Source organism: Salvia splendens, chromosome 14 (genome assembly GCF_004379255.2).
Source record: "Salvia splendens isolate huo1 chromosome 14, SspV2, whole genome shotgun sequence".
Classification (NCBI taxonomy): domain Eukaryota; kingdom Viridiplantae; phylum Streptophyta; class Magnoliopsida; order Lamiales; family Lamiaceae; genus Salvia; species Salvia splendens.
Window position 1 is genome coordinate 438,294 of NC_056045.1, and position 17,932 is coordinate 456,225.

At 36.8% G+C, this 17,932-nt stretch overlaps 1 long non-coding RNA gene across 1 annotated transcript; it reads left to right on the forward strand.

Annotated features, from left to right (window-relative positions):
- Positions 1-764: 764 nt before the first annotated feature.
- On the forward strand, positions 765-1,417 carry LOC121764943. Its single transcript, XR_006042665.1, has 2 exons — positions 765-1,144; positions 1,228-1,417. It is a non-coding gene; the product is annotated as an uncharacterized LOC121764943 (long non-coding RNA).
- Positions 1,418-17,932: the final 16,515 nt, after the last annotated feature.

The following is a 17,932-nucleotide window of genomic DNA, read 5'->3' on the forward strand; positions in this document are numbered from 1 at the left end:
ATATATATCAGCTTTAAAATACTTATTATAAATGGACACAAAATTAAGTTGTTCTGGCTACACCTGAAACAATTTCTCATGCCCACAAATTGTATCCCTGGGAGATATAGATTAGAAATTAATGGGGTGGTGATGATGATACAGTTGCTTTATTTTCATTGAAGAGAGGGAGAAGCTGACCTCATCCACTTACACATTTTGAAATACACTTTTTTTCATCATCTTTCTTCACGGGATGGATTAAGTCAAGTTATTATTCTCTTTCTTTTACTTTTTTCCAATGTATTCATTCTTTGTTTATAAAATTTTAAATATTTAAAAGATATGAAAATATTAGGTATAATTATCATTCTTGAAAGAAAAGTATTTAGCTCAAAAATATATATATTTTTTTCCTTTCGTTGACATATTTGGTGATTTGATTAACATTTAATTGACAATATTTTTATCTTTCAATTTTAAATAATAAAGTAGTTTAAATATAGTTATCATTCTTGAAATAAAAAGTAAATTATCTCAAAAATATGTTATCCAAGATTTTTTTTCTTTCGTTGTTAATTATTTTAATTTCATTAACATTTCTTTGGGGCATTCAATGTCAAATATTACTGTATTAAATATTAATTATAGTTACCAGCTCATTTGTAAATTCATAGACTTATTCTATAAAAAATTATCCATAATTCACTATATTTTTTTACAATATAAATTTAATTATTTTTATCAGTATATATTCAGGCCCTCATTTCTATTTCTCCCTCCGTCTATCTTTCTATTTCTCCCACATTCCGACCACCTCTCACAATGGAGAATTTGAGCGCCGATGAGTTGGCCCGTAGGGCAATCCAAACAAGGGAGAGAATGCTCTTTCTGAGGGACCTTGAGCGGCCAGAGATGGAAGAACTACGGGATGTTGGTACAAGGCTGCGTCAAGCAGTCAGCGCTGCCTCGACACTTAACCGCATTCACGTTGCTCACACAAAAGATGCGGAAAACCTAAGAGTCCTCTTACGGAATGATCGCAATTGGACAGGCACTGCAGTCGTGTCTGCCTCTTCCGGTAACTTGGTTCAGTTAATCAATCACCTACGTGAGAGGTATGGCACCCGCCTCAACGTTGAGTGCACGGGAGATGAATAAAAAGGTATTACTGCACAGTACTTGATTTCTAAGAATATTATAGTTGAAAAGTGTCTAAAATTTTCACTTCTTTTTTGTTTCACACAGAGATTCGGAAGGAAGAAGGGGAAATTAACAAGGAAGACATGTCTCCCCAATTCAACCCATACTCTTATCTCTATCTCCCTTATCGTTTCATCTTTGATGTTTGATGTTTGTTTGACCTAAATTAGATCTTGTAGGAGTAATATTTTCCTAGACTACTCCCACGTATCCATATCACTTCTTATTGTTTGGATATCTCTCTCTCTCTCTCTTGTGTGTGTGTAAAATGATTTAATGATTTTTACACTTTATTTTGACAATAATCACCTCACTTTCAAAAAATTTATGAATTGATATCCAACAACAACAAAAAAAAAGTAATCTTTTTATTTGTGTGTGTGTGTGTGTGTAGAAGTATGTGTAAATGTGGAGTCTTAATTATGAAACAATTTTTGAAATGAATAATATATAACTATTTTATAAAAAGAACGATTTGGACAATAAATTGATGCAACTTTTTCTCCTTTTGCTGCACCATCTTCACTCCAACTCACCTTCCCATGATCCCATCAATATACAAATCACTTAAAAAGTAGTACAGTATTATATATTAACAATTGTAGAACCCAATAAACACAAACTCAACCAAGAATAACTGTTTCTCTTTTTCTACATCTGTTGTCCACAGTGGTAATAGCCCAACAATAGCCCAGCCATAGCTCAGCCACAAACTCCTCCTGCTACGTCATCAATACTAAAAATCCTCCTGCCACATCAGAAATAGCCCAGCCATAGCCTAGCCATATCATAAATAGCCCAGCCACATCAATAGCCACATCACTAATAACACAATATACAGAATTTAATTTACGAGACATATACGGGAAACATTAATAATACTATTTTAATTTTAAAAAAAGTACAATAAATTAAAAAAGTACAATAAATTTAGAAAAGTACTAAATTTTTTAAAAAGTACATTAATAATAAAATTTACATTAAAAAAAAGTACAATTTACAAAATTACATAAATAAAAAAAACTAACTCCGAGCAGTCCTCCGCGCCCATAACTCTTCAATTAAATCCTTTTGGAGTCGAATATGAGCTTCCGTTTGACGCATGTCGGCATGTGCTTGGAGGAGGCCGGCTTCATCGTGAGGTACCCCACTCCGTGCGTTGGGGACGGCCACGCCGTGGCTTGGACCGGCTTCATTATCTTCGTTGGCCCAATCCGTCAGTTGTACACCTTCATCTTCGACAATCATGTTGTGCATGATAATACATGCGTACATTATATCAGCAATGCAGTCGACGTGCCACAAACGCGTTGGACCCCTAACCGCCGCCCATCGAGCCTGGAGCACACCAAATGCGCGCTCCACGTCCTTGCGCGCGGACTCCTGCCGTGCCGCAAAGTAGGCCTTCTTCTCATCTCCTGGGCATCGGATCGTCTTCACAAAGACGGGCCACCTAGGGTATATCCCATCCGCCAAGTAGTAGCCCATATCATGCCGGTTGCCGTTGGCGACAAAACTGATGGCCGGACCGACGCCCTGGCACTGCTCGTTGAATAGGGGCGACGAGTTGAGGACGTTTAGGTCGTTGTTCGAACCGGCTATCCCAAAATACGCATGCCAAATCCACAGCCGGTAATCAGCTACGGCCTCGAGGATCATCGTGGGATTCTTTCCCTTGTAGCCGGTCGTGTAGAACCCCTTCCAGGCAGCGGGACAGTTCCTCCACTCCCAATGCATACAATCTATGCTGCCTAACATTCCCGGGAACCCATGCTGCTCCCCATGCATCCTTAGCAGATCCCGACAATCTTCGCGGGTAGGCTTGCGAAGATACTGATCACCGAATACTTCGATCACGGCTTGACAGAAATACTTCAAACATTCCAGGGAAGTCGTCTCACCGATGTGGAGGTACTCGTCCCACATGTCTGCCGCGCCGCCGTAAGCCAACTGCCGGATTGCCGCAGTGCACTTTTGAATTGGTGTGTGACGGGTTTGCCAGCAGCATCGTGCCTGAAGTTGAAATACAGATATTGCTGCTCCAAGGCGTTAACAATACTCATAAACATGGCTCTGCTCATCCTAAAACGTCGCCTGAAAATGTTGGCGTTGAACCGCAGCTCCTCTGCGAAGTAGTCTTCGTATAGACGCTGATGTGCAGCTACGTGATCACGATCAATCGCTTGTCGGCGATGGACAACTGGCCGAGGTCGAGGTACCGCCGGCTGCAAGGCTCTTTGCATCCATTGATCTATCCTGTGGTTGGTATATGCCTCAAACGCTTCGGCCATTCTACGTTCGTACTCCTCAACGTCCCCCCCACTACCTCCACTACCATCACCCGCGTTACTCATTTCTCGGTGTTGATCTTGTATTGAAATTAAGATAGAGAGAGTACTCGTTAATACAAGTGGTGCGAATGAAAATGAAGTGCAAATCGCGTATATATAGTGTCGGGAAAATTAAAAAAAAAAAAAACCGCTGGGCGATGCGCTGGGCGATCCCGACGCTGCAATGGCGCCGAGCGGATCGCCCAGCGCATCGCCCAGCGCCCGTCGACCGCCTAGCGCTAGGCGATTTTTAATTCCGAAAAACCGCTCGGCGGTTTTCGGAGGCTGCAATGGTTCGCCTAGCGACCGCCTAGCGCCGGCGCTCGGCTAGGCGGTGCGCTAGGCGCCATCGTGGATAGCCTATAATACTATAATTACTAGCCGAGCGCTAGGCGCCATCGTGGATAGCCTATAATACTATAATTAACTGTAGCCTTATATGGAGAGATTCATTTCTTTAATAAGGAAATCTATTGGACTATATGAAATATGTAGCCCCACCTTGACTTCATTATCGCAGCTTGCTTTTTTATTGACAATACTACTACTAGTTATGTTGATGAAAACTACTTAATCATGGTTAAAAGTCACAAAAGGGTCCATTATAAGAAAAAATAAAATGAAATATCATTAGTTTTTTATATGAATTTTCAACCCAAAATTCTACGACTTCTACTTTTCTATTTCATTTCATTGACATCATGACTATACAAAAGTTGGTTTTTAGACTGATGATAAACAATCAAATTTTGTACTAACTAAAATAAGATTATATTAGTAATTTTGATGTATTAATTATATATTAAAATAATAAATATAGTTAGTAGACAAGTTAACAAGACTTTATTAGTCTTCGGCCTCATTTTCAATTTTTTATTTTTATATTTGAATTTTCTCTATATTATTGTTTTCAAATTTGAATTAAAATATGCATTAATTACATTTCATGATTCTAAAAAAACTATACACAAATCATTAATATATGACTACAATATTATACATTTTCCAAGTAGTTCATATATTTTAATTAAATACATAAATAAACTAGTTTGTTGCCCAAATAAGTTAATCTTTGGTTGTACAAAATTTGGTCACATAGCTTTACTGTTTCATGAAAGCATGTAGACTTTGATATTGATTTTTTCTAAATGCTATATAGTACTAATAATAATATATTAAACAAGGTGTATATCTCATTTATTGACTAGGCAATTTTCATATTCTCTTAAACTATCTTGGTTCACTATTTAAATAGATCGATCTACGGATCGAGTATATTTTTGACTAATTATGGAGAAAAGTTGGATGAATAGCAAGTGGGTCACGAATAATATACCGTTTTCTCTTACTAATATCAAAACGATAAATTTAATTGGGTCCATTGCAAATAAATTAATCATGTAACTTTTTTTTTAATCTCCAGAAACTGTTGAATAAATAGTATCAAGACAAAACAATCAAAGACGGACCCAGGTGGGGTACCGTCGGTCCGTGAATGCTTCCGGGAAGCTCCGTATTCATCCGCCTGACCCACGGTCACTCCGCTGTTAATTATGGAGCCTAATTTATGTCCTACCATATTTAGAATTTGTTTTCTTAAAGTATTTTTTCTTGTGATATATGTTTCCTAGTTTGACTAGAATTAGGGCCCTCTAGTTGCTTATAAATAGAGGTGCTCCCTCATTGTTAAATCATTCTGAAATTATATAGTGAAATCTCTGGCTTGACATCGCCCCCAGACGTAGATACACATTGTATCGAACAGGGTAAACAATTTCTTGTGTTCATTCTTTTTCATATTCGTGATTGTCTGTGTTTATTTCCCAACAACTGGTATCAAGAGCCTAGGGTTTAAGAGGCAGAAATCACGATGGGGATCGGCGAGAAAATTGGTGTAGAGAAGTTTGACGGATCTGATTTCGGATTTTGGAAGATGCAGATTGAGGATTACATGTACGGTAAAGATATCTAGAAGCCTTTAAAAACCAAACCCGAAAACTAAATATGTTGAAGCATTTTCTTTTATAACTAAATATTTAGTCATTCATTAATCTTTTTTCAATTTAGAAGACAAAACTTACTTTATTTTTTACATGTTATTGCTGTATTTACTATTTTTCTCTTTATTTTTGTCATGATTTTTTTTCTAAGACAACTTTATAGATAATTATAGTATCAACTAGCATAGTTTAATTAAATTTGAATGTTTTGCATGTTGCTCATAATTTGTATATTTATAGAATGTGAACGTGTTCAAATAATTGAGTTTAAATGTAGGTATGTTGTTATTTTTCTCAGTGTATTGATTAAAATGTGCAAAAAAGCAACAATTAATATAATTTAGACAATAATGTTTTAAATAGACAATTAAAAAAACAACAAATATTGGAATTTATTGTTTAAGGCTTCAAGTCTTTTGTAAATTGTAATCGTTGTGACTTGTAGTCTTGTTTAAATTTATATCAATAAAATTGCAATTTTCATCCTTATTGTTTGAATTTTATTTACACACATTTCATATATAAATAAAGACTAAAAAGACAAAAAAAAAACCAACCGCTGAACCGGCCCAGAACCGCCACCGGAACCGGAACCGCCAAAAACCTATCCGGACTGGTTCAGGTTCAAGAAATTTCTGAACTACGAACCGCCGGTTCCAAACCGGACCGACGATTTTTGAACCTTGTGCATGCCTAAATGGTCCAATCCCCATCACTTTTTAGTTTTTTCCTTGTGAGTGAGGAATAAAGATGGTGCCATAGTGCTTAGATTTGCAGTGTGATGTCCATCTCTACTGAGACAGTTCTTTGAATGATGGCAAGGAACTTATCAACATTAAACACCCACGAGTATTATTTTTCGAACAAATTTTTTTTTTAAGGAGGATCAACTATGGTTCCCCATCTAGCCCCCGAAGTGACTCAGACCCCCGACCTAACGGTCGGAGGTGAAGCGTCTTACCACTGAGCTGCGCTTATTTTTCGAACAATGTTGATAGTGTTATTTTGCTGGAAACGAAGGATACAACTTAGGCCCTACTTGGTATGGTCGAATGGAATCGGGGAATGGAATGACAGTTCTACTTCCATTCCATTCTTTTGTTTGGTAAAATTTTTTCTTAGGAATCATCATTCCATTTGGAATGGTCATTCCATTCTACATGGGAATAACCATTCCATCCATTTGGCTAAAGAATGATCATTCCATTCCCATTCTACTTTTTTCTTAATTTAAATTTTAACAAAGTTTTACTGCATACATTATTTTATATATAAATTCAATATCACTCAATTTAATAATTTTTAAATTTTATGATAAAATTAAAATTTTGGAATTTTTAATTATTAAAAAAAATCCACACTACACACGCATTGCACACACTACACATTGTACACACACACTTCACACACTATGCACGCACTACACATACACTACACACACCACACACACCACACACCCTACAAATACTCAAACCACACACACTACACACCACACACTCTACAAATACCCACACTACACAATTCCATTATTTATATTCCTTACATTCACCAAGCATAAGAATGGAATGGAACTCCCCTTCCATTCCCATCCTCATTTCATTCCTATCTTCATTCTATTTCCTCCTTATTTCATTCCATCATACTAAGAAGCCTCTTAAAGCTCCGACTATAGAGTGAGTTCATATTTTTTTTCTGAGTATGCATGCATAAAAGATTTTCTTTATATTTGTTAAAAGGATTTTTTCCTCTTTATTATGGACTTATTTCAAATTCAACCCCGAATACTTTAAAGATATAGATTCAATAGTGGATGTGTTATTATGACTCATTATTTTAAATTTCTAATGAATAATTTTTTGGAGAAAAAAGCATGTCATACTTAGAAACACGTTTATAAATTAAATGGGCCGTAAAGCCCAAGTAACTTAAAAGAATTATCTCGCCTATTGTAAATGAGCCTTCTTACATTGTGTCCAAACCGCCACCGCAGGCGCCCGCCGATATATCTGGCGGTTCTTGAAGAGGAATCCCGCTCCGCCGCCCAACTTGCCGCCACCGCCAGTGGCGGAGAAACATTGGAACAAGGGGTACCCCAAATTTCATGATAATTATATATATAGTTGTAGTTGATACTATGGAATGGTAGTAGTGCAACGGTAATTCGCTCCATTAGTTTATCTGGATGCTCGTGTTTGATTCCCGTTAGCGGCGTGTTACTTCATCATGACTATTTTGTTACTTCATTTTGATTATTTTTCCTAGAATATTGTAGTTAAATGACAACATATACTCCATACTCTTCTATACAATATAGTCAGCGGCGTGTTACTTCATCATGACTATTTTGTTACTTCATTTTGATTATTTTTCCTAGAATATTGTAGTTAAATGACAACCTATACTCCATACTCTTCTATACAATATATAAACATTACCCTGGTCTAGTAGGAATATTATATATTTCGTACTTCCTCCTTTCACTTTTATTTTTTATTTATAAAATTCATATATTTTCTTCTACAATAAACATTACCTTAGTACTATAGTGTTTTAAATAAATATTTTATTTTTAAAATTTATAAAAATTGAAATAAATTGACATAGTACATTTTCTCTTTTATTCAATAAGCATTAAGTCAATTTGAATTCAAGCATTAAGGTATATTATGTTAAGCTTAATTTATGCTAACATTAGATTTTGAAGTTCCTGAGTTACTGAAATTATTTATAGTACCCCCGAATTGAAAATTCTGGATCCGCCACTGGCCACCGCCAAGCGGTCGTTGCCTTGCGGGGTCATTTCTTGAATCTTGGGCTGCATCTAGTTGAACCGCTGTCGGGGCGACATTTTTGGGAGTACGACCTTGAGTTCATGCGCGAGATTATCGCGGAGCAACTGATTCGCCTCAATATCACCTATTTGCTGCTTGTGGACGCGGAGAACGAGCTCATTCTTGCTAAGGGAGATTTGACGCAGCGGAGAATCCAACTGCTTTCACGAACGCATCTACGCATCTACAGCTGGGAGCACGAAGCGTTTCTCCACCGCCAGCTTAGTACGTTCGAGGGAGAGGTTGAAGTTCTGTATGATATGCCATATCTTGATTCTTAATTTTTCGAAGAAAACTAAAATTCCATGCCATCATCTTCTTCCCCTACTCCTATTTCTCTCCTTTCTCTTCCTCCAAGTTGTAGAACCGATATGCCATTCCACAACATATCCCACATGAGCATTGGGTCAAGCTACTACAAATCGTGAGACTCCATATCAATTCTAACAGCAAATTCAAAATGAGAATTTGGGGAAAAAACTAGAAGTACTAATGAAATTAGGTTTCTATAAAAAAGGTGGAAGTTTTGTTAAATTTGATTTGACCAATATTCTAACCTATTCTGCTAAAAGATAGAAGAGAAAGTTGCCATTAAGAAAGAGAAGAGAAATCAAGATTCAAAACACGAAGAGAATGAAAAAATGGATTGAGGTGGATGAAGCAAAATGATTACATGGATTTTATTTTTTAATATTTAGGTATATAAACTATTTAAATTTAAATTATAATTGCCACATAAACTTTAAATTGCCACATCAACTTTAATTTTTCAATTTGGGGAAAAACTAGAAAAATCTAAAGTTCATGTATTTACATTAAAAAATTAAAGTTTTGGAGAAATAACATAAAATTGTGAAAGTTCATGTATTTACTTGCAAATAACCCTTTAAATTTGGATCTCGTACATACATTGTATTTTATTTCATTTTATCCAACTATTTTAATATTTGTAATTTGTATAATTTGTAGCTTATGATTTCAAATAATTTTTTTCTTTAGTCAATATATGTCATTTGATACTATTGTCAAAACTATATGAATAAAGATTTAATTATCTAGACGCCGAGAGCGACGACCTTCCATAATCGAATTACCTTATTATGTTATCATTTGTTGCACTACATAATATATCAAATATTAATAAAAAAAAATTTTACAATATGAATTAAGGATATTGCACATGCTGGCTGCCACAGGTTGCTATTATCGGACCATCCCTATTATGAATATTATTTAATGCAATACGAAAAAAATTATGAAATTAATATTAAAATACTTCATTGAAATATTGAAATTATAGTGATTTATCATATAATTTCAACTTTTCATGACATTATCAGTTTGTGCCGCCCGAGCTATAATACTAGATTGTATTATATGTATTGAGTCAAAAAATCTCCTATAATCTGGCCCCTATTATATTATTAATAATATTTTATAGCAATGTTATGCTCCATCTCCACATAATATCATTAAATGACAATAGTTTTTTAATTATAAAATTTTTATTTTAAAATCTTATCAATATTTATTACACTACATAAAAAATAAATAAATTATACACTAGGTAAATAATATTTATAAAAGATAAACAAAATATTATTAAAGAAATAATTTTTTTTGGCAAACGATTTTTTTTTGAAATATCTAACAAATGTATACTCTTAATTCTTGTGAAGTTAAAAGTTAGAAACTAAAAATAAAAAAGAATAGTTTTAAAAATATATATGGCATAATATGAGAAAATTTTATTATAAAAGAGTATTTTGCCCAATTTTTACTTTGTAGAAAAAGGAACAAATTGTTTTATCTTCATATCATTATGATAATTTAATTAAAATGAATAAAAAAACTTTCCATTAATACACTATAAATGATTGTTATATCCAAAATTTTATTGTGAATCTTTTTATAAATTGTGAATATTCAAGAAGAAAATCAATTACATATTTTAAACAATATAAATAAATAAGAAAAATTGTAATTGTATAATTTTCCTCCTATAATTGTTAATAGGGTCAAATTAGTCACAAAAATATGTAATTAATGATGCTATCAATTAAAACTAATTTAATCTTATCCAATTCAAATTTGAAGGGCATTTTGTATATACAATCTTTGTTAATTTATCTTTATTCTTAACAGATATAGAAAAAGAGAAACAGTTATTCTTGGTTGAGTTTGGGTTTATTGGGTTCTACAATTGTTAATATATAATACTGTACTACTTTTTAAGTGATTTGTATATTGATGGGAAGGTGAGTTGGAGTGAAGAAGGTGCAGCAAAAGGAGAAAAAGTTGCATCAATTTATTGTCCAAATCGTTCTTTTTATAAAATAGTTATATATTATTCATTTCAAAAATTGTTTCATAATTAAGACTCCACATTTACACATACTTCTACACACACACACACACACAAATAAAAAGATTACTTTTTTTGTTGTTGTTGTTGGATATCAATTCATAAATTTTTTGAAAGTGAGGTGATTATTGTCAAAATAAAGTGTAAAAATCATTAAATCATTTTACACACACACAAGAGAGAGAGAGAGAGATATCCAAACAATAAGAAGTGATATGGATACGTGGGAGTAGTCTAGGAAAATATTACTCCTACAAGATCTAATTTAGGTCAAACAAACATCAAACATCAAAGATGAAACGATAAGGGAGATAGAGATAAGAGTATGGGTTGAATTGGGGAGACATGTCTTCCTTGTTAATTTCCCCTTCTTCCTTCCGAATCTCTGTGTGAAACAAAAAAGAAGTGAAAATTTTAGACACTTTTCAACTATAATATTCTTAGAAATCAAGTACTGTGCAGTAATACCTTTTCATTCGTCTCCCGTCCCGGTGGTGCACTCAACGTTGAGGTTGATTTTCTTTTGGAATCGAATCCGCGGTGGAAATGGCGGCGAGGTTGGAGGCGGAAAAGTTCACCGGCAAGAACGACTTCGGTCTGTGGAGGATGAAGATGCGCGCGATGCTCATTCAACAAGGGCTGTCGGCGGCGCTTGAAGAAGAGAAGGTGGAAGCAGGGGCCGATCTTGATGAAAAGGCGGTTGTTAAATGAGCTGATGTTTTAGCCAGAGCCCACAGTGTGGTGGTTCTGTGTCTGAGTGATAAAGTGCTCAGGGAGGTCGCGAAGGAGAAGACGGCGGCCGGAATACTAAAGAAATTGGAGGATCTATACCTGGTGAGATCTCTCGCGAATCGACTATACATGAAGCAAAGACTCTACTCATACAGGTTCTTGGAGGAGAAGGCAGTGATGGAGCAGCTTGAGGACTTCAACAAAGCAATCGATGACCTTGAAAACATCGATGTGACAATTAGCGATGAGGATAAGGCGATACTTCTTCTCAACGCTCTTCCAAAATCATATGACCAATTGAGGGATGCTATCATGTATGGAAGGGAGGGGTCCATTACACTCTTAGAGGTCCAGCCTGCTCTGAGAGCTAAGGAGATACAATCCTCTGGGGTTAAGCTCAATGATTTTGCATCCGAAAGTCTGAATATTAAAGCATCAAAAGGGAAAAAGCCATTCAAGAAGAAGTTTGAACCAAGCAAGCAATCTTCGAATGATAAGAAAGAAAGTAGAGTGTGCTATTGGTGCAACAAGCCTGGTCATCTCAAGAAAGACTGTTTCGGATGGAAAAAGAAACAAGCCACACAAGGTAATCAAGGTGTGAACACCTCTGACTGTGTTGAGTCAAATGATGCAGTAGAAGTCTTGAATGTGATGGAAACCATTGATGGAGCTTCTTGGATCATGGATAGTGGTTGTAGCTTCCACATATGCCCAAATCAAGACTGGTTTGAGACTCTTTCAGACTCTGATGGCACGGTTACTCTGGGAAATAATCAAGTATGCAGGGTGAAAGGCATAGGGTCGATTAGGCTCAGGATGCAGGATCACTCAATCAAAGTTCTCAGTGATGTCAGGCTCATACCTGAAGTGAAGAGAAACTTGATATCACTGGGATCACTAGAACAAATGGGGTGCTCGTTCTTGTCCAGGGATGGCAGAATGCAGGTCAAGAAGGGTGAGAATGTGATCATGACAGCTGAGAGGAGAGGGAGTTTGTACTATCTTTATGCTTCTGTGATCAAGATTCAGAGGGATGGTGATGAGCTGAATCTGGTGAAGCTTCCAAGCTTGAGAGTTTGGCATGAAAGGCCGGGACATCCTACAATTGGAAGCATTAAAGAGTTAATCAAGAAGCAAGTAATTTCTGCTGATGAGTCAGAGGATATTTCACCATGTCAAGATTGCATCCGAGGCAAAGCTAAGAAGTTACCTTATCCCACTGGTAAGCATACCTCTACATCTCCATTGGATTATGTGCATAGTGACCTTTGGGGACCTGCTTCTGTCAGTACCATTGGGGGAGGTGGATATTATATGTCCTTAATTGATGATTTCTCTAGAAAAACTTGGATATATATATTGAAAGAAAAAACTGAGGCATTGGCTAAGTTCAAAGAATGGTGTGATGAAGTTGAGCTTGAGAGAGGATGTAAAGTGAAATGCCTCAGAACGGATAATGGGCTTGAGTATGTGTCCAAGGCTTTTGATGATTTTTGTAAGCAAAGGGGTATAAAAAGGCATAGAACTGTCCCTATGAATCCTCAACAAAATGGAGTAGCTGAGAGGGCCAACAGAACCATTGTTGAGAGAGTGAGGTGTATGCTGTTTTCTTCAGGCTTAGGGAAAAGATTTTGGGATGAAGCAGCCTCTACTGCAGTATATCTGATGCATAAATGCCCATCTAGCAGCATCAATGGAGATACTCCAGATTATAGGTGGTATGGCAAGAATGCAAGATATGACAATTTGAAGACTTTTGGCTGTAAGGTGTTTGCTCATGTGAAGCAAGGAAAATTGGATCCTAGAGCATTAATGTGTGTGATGCTAGGGTATCAAAAAGGAGTCAAGGGGTCAGATTGTGGTGCATAGAACCAGGGAACCACAAGGTGATCATTAGCAGAGATGTTACTTTCTTGGAGAAAGATATGCCTTTTCTGAATAAGGGGAATGCTGATGGTGATGGAGTAAGGATAGTTGATGGTGATGGTGTTGAGTTTGAGGTGGAGCCTGCAAGAGAAAAAGGTCAGGCTCATAGTGACAGTGATTCTGATGCAGAGGTTGAAGATTCAGCTTCTGAAGTGATTGGGACTTCTGACCATGGGGGTGGTGTTACTCATGGTGGTGGTGATGATATGAGTGATTATCAGTTAGCCAGATATAGGAGCAAAAGGGATGGGAAGTTACCAAGTCGGTTTTCATAATATGAGACAGTATTTTATGCTCTTCTTGCTGCAGAAGAAATGGAACTTGAGGAGCCTCTCACTTATAAAGAGGCTATGGCAAGCAAGGACAGAGATAAATGGTTACTGGCTATGAAAGAAGAAATGGATTCACTGACTAAAAATAAAACTTAGGTTCTTGTGGACAGAATTGAAAACAGAAAGCTGGTGACTTGCAAGTGGATTTTCAAAAAGAAGACTGAAGCTGATGGTTCTATCAGATTTAAAGCCAGGCTAGTGGCAAGGGGATTTACTCAAGAGTATGGCATTGATTACAATGAAGTTTTTTCCCCTGTTGTAAAACACAGCTCCATCAGAATGCTCCTGTCAGTTGTTGCAAAGAATGGTTGGGAGCTTGAGCAAATGGATGTGAAGACAACATTTCTCAATGGGGAGTTGGAAGAGACTATGTATATGACCCAACCTGAGGGTTTTATTGCTGTAGGACAAGAAGAAATGGTGTGTAAACTGACTAAGAGCATCTATGGTCTTAAGTAAGCAAGCAGACAGTGGCACAAGAAATTTAACTCTCACATGCTGAGTTGTGGGTTCACAAGATCTAAATTTGACTCTTGTGTTTACTTCAAGAAGAAAGGTGGAGCACCAGTAGCATACCTGTTATTATATGTGGATGATATGCTTATTGCTGGATCAAATATGAAGGAGGTGGAGGTGGAGCTGGTAAAGAAAGATTTGAGGTCTGGATTTGATATGAATGATCTGGGGCATGCTAGAAAGATTCTGGGAATGAATATAGTGAGAAACAGAAAGCAGGGAACCATATGGCTGGGCCAGTCAGATTATATACTGAAGATGTTGAAAAGATTCAAGGTTGATAACATGAAAGAAAGCTCAACTCCATTGGCTCAACACTTCAGGTTGTCCGCAGATCAGAGGCCTCAGAGTGAAGAAGAAAAGAGAGAAATGAAGATGATCCCATATGCCAATATTATTGGCAGTGTGATGTATGCAATGGTCTGCACAAGGTCAGACATTGCACATGCTGTTAGTACTACAAGTAGATTCATGGCTGATCATGGTAGAGAACATTGGTTGGCTCTAAAATGGCTACTGAGGTACATGAAAGCTACTGCAAAATTAGGAATTCTGTATGGAGGATGTCAGACTTCAGGTGATGAAGCATTACTTGGTTTTTGTGACTTTGATTATGCTGGGGATGTAGACAATGTGTTTACTATGTATGGGTCTGCAATAAGTTGGAAATCAAGCCAACAAAATGTGGTGGCATTATCTACAACTGAAGCTGAATACTTGGCTCTTGCAGCAGCCATCAAAGAAAGTTTCTGGCTGAAGGGTCTTGCGGCAGAGTTGGGAGTGATTCAGAGATGTATTGGGGTTGGTTGTGATAGTAGTAGTGCCATTGCTCTTGCAAGACATCAGGTTTTTCATGAAAGGAGTAAGCACATAGACGTACGCTTGCACTTCATCAGAGAAAAGATTGAGGGAGAAATGGTGAAGGTGTTTAAAGTGTGCACAAAGGTGAATCCGGCTGATATGCTTACAAAGGCTTTGCCTAGGGAGAAGGTGGAGCTTTGTAGGAGGCTGGTGATGTTGAAGGCTGATGATGAAGCTGATTGAGTGAATGTGGAGATTTGTAGCTCAGGTTGGATGATCACTCAAGCAGCTCAGTCAAACTCATGGACGGAGCCATCCTTGCATGGTTCGGTTTTTGGAAAGCAACATAGAAGATCAAGATTTAACGGCTAGTTAAATCTGAGCCGGCCGATTTTATTTTTTAGTTAGTTGAAATCTCAGTCGTTGGATGAGATAGCCGTTAGTTTGTTTTGGTTTTGTTTCTTTTTCGGTTAATAGGAAGAAGCCGATTGTATTCAGCAATTGATTCCAATTCATTCAGCTCAATAAAGATTTCTTCTCTCAAAATTCAATAAGTGTTCTTCAACATTCGAATTCCAAAAGTGTAACAGTGGGAGAAATAGAAAGAAAGACGGTGGGAGAAATAGAAATGAGGCCTGAATATATACTGAGAAAAATAATTAAATTTATATTGTAAAAAAAAGTATTAAAATATAGTGAATAATGGATAATTTTTTATAGAATAAGTCTATGAATTTACAAATGAGCTGGTAACTATAATTAATATTTAATACAGTAATATTTGACAATGAATGCCCCAAAGAAATGTTAATGAAATTAAAATAATTAACAACGAAAGAAAAAAAATATTGGATAACATATTTTTGAGATAATTTACTTTTTATTTCAAGAATGATAACTATATTTAAACTACTTTATTATTTAAAATTGAAAGATAAAAATATTGTCAATTAAATGTTAATCAAATCACCAAATATGTCAACGAAAGGAAAAAAATATATATATTTTTGAGCTAAATACTTTTCTTTCAAGAATGATAATTATACCTAATATTTTCATATCTTTTAAATATTTAAAATTTTATAAACAAAGAATGAATACATTGGAAAAAAGTAAAAGAAAGAGAATAATAACTTGACTTAATCCATCCCGTGAAGAAAGATGATGAAAAAAAGTGTATTTCAAAATGTGTAAGTGGATGAGGTCAGCTTCTCCCTCTCTTCAATGAAAATAAAGCAACTGTATCATCATCACCACCCCATTAATTTCTAATCTATATCTCCCAGGGATACAATTTGTGGGCATGAGAAATTGTTTCAGGTGTAGCCAGAACAACTTAATTTTGTGTCCATTTATAATAAGTATTTTAAAGCTGATATATATGTTAATGCATGAGTGAGTGGTGTTTCTCGTCATAAATTGATTGAGTTTCGAGATTTACACAAGAAAGACCTTCACTTTTATGAATTGCATCGTTTCACTATTTGCTAATTATGGAAACTATGCTTTGAAATATTGGGTTTACCCATGCTCCCTGAGAGCATCTCCAATAACCGGCGTCACCACCGCGACGCCGATTTTTCGCCGACGCCGGTTTGACGCCGAACCATTGGAACCGGCGTCGGCGAAATCCGCGTCAAAATCGGCGTCGCCATGCCGATTCCCGCGCTGACACCGGTTCCGACGTCGATCCTCACGGGAGCCATTGTGCGTCCCGGATCGGCGCCAAACCGGCGTCGGATTTAATTTTTTTTTTTCGAAAACACTATATATACGCGCGTTGAACAACGACCTAAACGTATACCCTAGTCCGTGGCTGATTACCGGTTGTGGATTTGGCATGCGTATTTTGGGATAGCCGGTTCGAACAACGACCTAAACGTCCTCAACTCGTCGCCCCTTTTCAACGAGCAGTGCCAGGGCGTCGGTCCGGCCATCAGTTTTGTCGCCAACGGCAACCAGCATGATATGCGCTACTACTTGGCGGATGAGATATACCCTAGGTGGCCCGTCTTTTTGAAGACGATCCGGTGCGCATCAGATCCGAAGAAGGCCTACTTTGCGACGCGGCAGGAGTCGGCGCGAAAGGACGTGGAGCACGCATTTGGTGTGCTTCAAGCTCGATGGGCTGCAGTTAAGGGACCAACGCGTTTGTGGCATGTCGACTGCATTGCTGATATAATGTACGCCTGTATTATCATGCACAACATGATCGTCGAAGATGAAGGTGTACAACTGACTGATTGGGCCACCGACGATAATGAAGCAGGTCCAAGCCACGGCGTCACCACCGCCAACGTACGAGGTGGGGTACCGCACGATGAAGAAGCCCTCCTCCAAGCACATGCCGACATGCGTCAGACGGAGGCTCATATTCGACTGCAAAAGGATTTAGTTGAAGAGTTGTGGGCGCGGAGGATTGCAAGTCGTTAGTTTTTATGCAAATTTATGTAATTTTTTAAATGTAATTTTTTTAATTATTGTACTTTTTTTTTTAAAATTAATGTACTTTTTAAATTTTAATATTATTATTCGAATTTTCCGTATTTATCTCGTAAATTAAATTCCGTATGTTGATACGAGTGTAAATTAAATTATATAATTATTATTAGTGATGTGGACAGGTAGTGTGAAGGCTATGTGAGGGCTATTTGATGTCCAGTTGATGTGGCAAGCTGATGTGGCAGGAGAATTGTAGTGCTGATGATGTGGCAGTGTGAAGGCTATTTGAGGGCTATTTGACGTCCTAACCTATTGGAGATGCTCTGACAGAGCCAAAAATTTTAAATTGGTGGGCCCAAGTTTTAGATACTCTCTCGATCCTATTAAATATCAAATATTTGATTCTAACACGTTATTTTTGTAATGTTATTTTGTGAGTTACTGAAGAGAGAGTAAAGTGATAGAGATGAAAAAG